This window comes from Sinocyclocheilus grahami, unplaced genomic scaffold, assembly GCF_001515645.1.
Source record: "Sinocyclocheilus grahami isolate Dianchi unplaced genomic scaffold, SAMN03320097.WGS_v1.1 scaffold704.1, whole genome shotgun sequence".
NCBI lineage: Eukaryota > Metazoa > Chordata > Actinopteri > Cypriniformes > Cyprinidae > Sinocyclocheilus > Sinocyclocheilus grahami.
In genome coordinates this window covers 503,867-505,911 of record NW_015505883.1, presented here as the reverse complement: position 1 = coordinate 505,911, position 2,045 = coordinate 503,867, and the positions used below count along the sequence as shown (strand labels likewise).

General features: G+C 38.4%; 1 protein-coding gene across 1 annotated transcript in view; it reads left to right on the top strand.

The window, feature by feature from the left end:
* Positions 1-1,077: 1,077 nt before the first annotated feature.
* LOC107559875 (zinc finger protein 106-like) overlaps positions 1,078-2,045 on the top strand; it is a 19,903-nt gene continuing 18,935 nt past the window's right edge. The window contains exon 1 of the mRNA XM_016243893.1: positions 1,078-1,185. The gene's annotated coding sequence lies outside the window, so the exon portion shown is untranslated. The remainder of the gene's footprint in view (positions 1,186-2,045) is intronic.

Sequence of the window (2,045 nt, the reverse complement as noted above, 5' to 3'; positions counted from 1 at the left end):
TTTTTTTATTGGTCTTATGAAGTATTCTAATTTGTTGAGATAGTGAATTGGTGGGTTTTTGTTAAATGTGAGCCAAAATCATCACAATTAAAAGAACCAAAGACTTAAACTACTTCAGTCTGTGTGCATTGCATTTATTTAATACACGAGTTTCACAATTTGAGTTGAATTACTGAAATAAATGAACTTTTCCACGACATTCTAATTTATTGAGATGCACCTGTATATATCTTTACTAAAAATCAAAAAAAAAAGTATGCTGATTATGTAATGCTTACTTTATTGAATATTAAAGGAGCATATTTGTTAAAGGCACAATATGTAATTTTCGCCGCTAGAGGGTGCGTATTCAAAATAAACAAAGAGGCAAAGGCATAGTTTGATGACGCCTTGACTGAGTGTGGAATCATGGGAGTTGTCGTCTTCATCCCCACAGCCGATTCAATCCGACGGGACTCGGGCCGAAATTATGTTCATGAATGAAGCAGGGTGTGGCTGAAAGCCGTCGAAGTGCAAGGAGGCCGCTGAACGAGCGTGACACAGGGCTCGAAAGCAGCTGAGCTTTTATTATGTCACAGTCGACCGCTTCCGTTCCTTCCTGCGTATGTAGGGGAAAAAGCAGCGCTTTTTTATCATACTATAGATACATGTGAAAGTTCGATTATTATGCTACTCTGTGCGGTCGTCACCTGTCTAATAAAACGCACAACATATTAAAGCGTCTTCATTCTACTATGAAAACGTGGTGTTTTCATGTTTTCTACAAAACAAAACCGGAAATCGAGGGGTTATGACGTCACTGGCAGGCGACACACTGACACGGTCCGTGTCACTATTAAAGTTGCTTATTTCTCTGGATTTAAACATTCTTCGAAACATTTGGGATAGTGTAAGTAGACAAGTCAGCATAATACATAACACTGTTCTAGCGGTTTTTGGATATTTTGATAAAAAAAATCGTACATATTGTGCCTTTAATGAGCTTTGTTTGTTTATTTTACTTAACGCAGACCGTTGATGACTTTTACGCTAAAATGTTGACGGCCATTTTGAGACGAATCTGTTGTTTCCCTTTTCACAGTAGCAAAGTACCTCCATAACGGCACTAAGAAGCGTGGATTATCAATAGAAATCTTGTGTTTATGTGGAGGTTGGAAGAAATGCATTCTCTGCGTAAATTAAGAGGTATACATGAAACCGGATTTGTCTTTATCCATGTTGTTTTGCCGCTTACTTGATTTAAATTTCAGACCATGCCGTGTGTTAGCATGAATGCTAAACATCTGCACATGAGCAACACTGCTGCACGTTAAAATACTGTACATATTTAGCCCTTTCTTTTTGTTTTGTTTTACATCCTTCAGCAGTTTAATCACCTGTCAGCTCACAGTAGTAACCAACTTTGTTTATTGACGTTAGCAGCATTATCCGTAGAGATGCATTAACCAGTGAACGAAGTAACAAACCATTCACTGCAGGAAGGAGTTGTCCACACAGTTTGCCTGGTTCATCTAATGATAGCTTTCAGTAACTCAAACGTGGTTATTAACCTTCAGTCTGTTTTATGCTCCACCATGTTACTGTGTTACCGAGCTGTTTAGCAGGAGAGGGAAGCAGATCTCCGTTTTTGTTGGGCAGTAAGTTATTTGAAGAGGATATGCACACTAACCTGCGGTTGAGAGCTGGTTAAAGCATTGTTGTAATCAGTGGCACTAATGAAAAAATCACTCCGATTTTGTCTCTGACAGCACTGAGGTTGTGCCATTTTCAAATAAAGCAATAAGCCGCGGTTTACAGTGAATTTATAACAGCTAAGGGGCGTTGTTGCCTAAAACTTCCTTAGCTGTTATAAATTCACTGTACTTGTTTTTCTTTGTGTGTGTGTGTGTATAATAAATATATATATATATACACCTTGCTACGTGTACTGCGTTAGGCTAACCGAGACTTGTCATTTGCACTTATATATTGTTGCTCTTTTGTTAGTTTTTTATTTAGGAATGCACCGATACCACTTTTTCCAGCACTCGCCCGATACCGATACT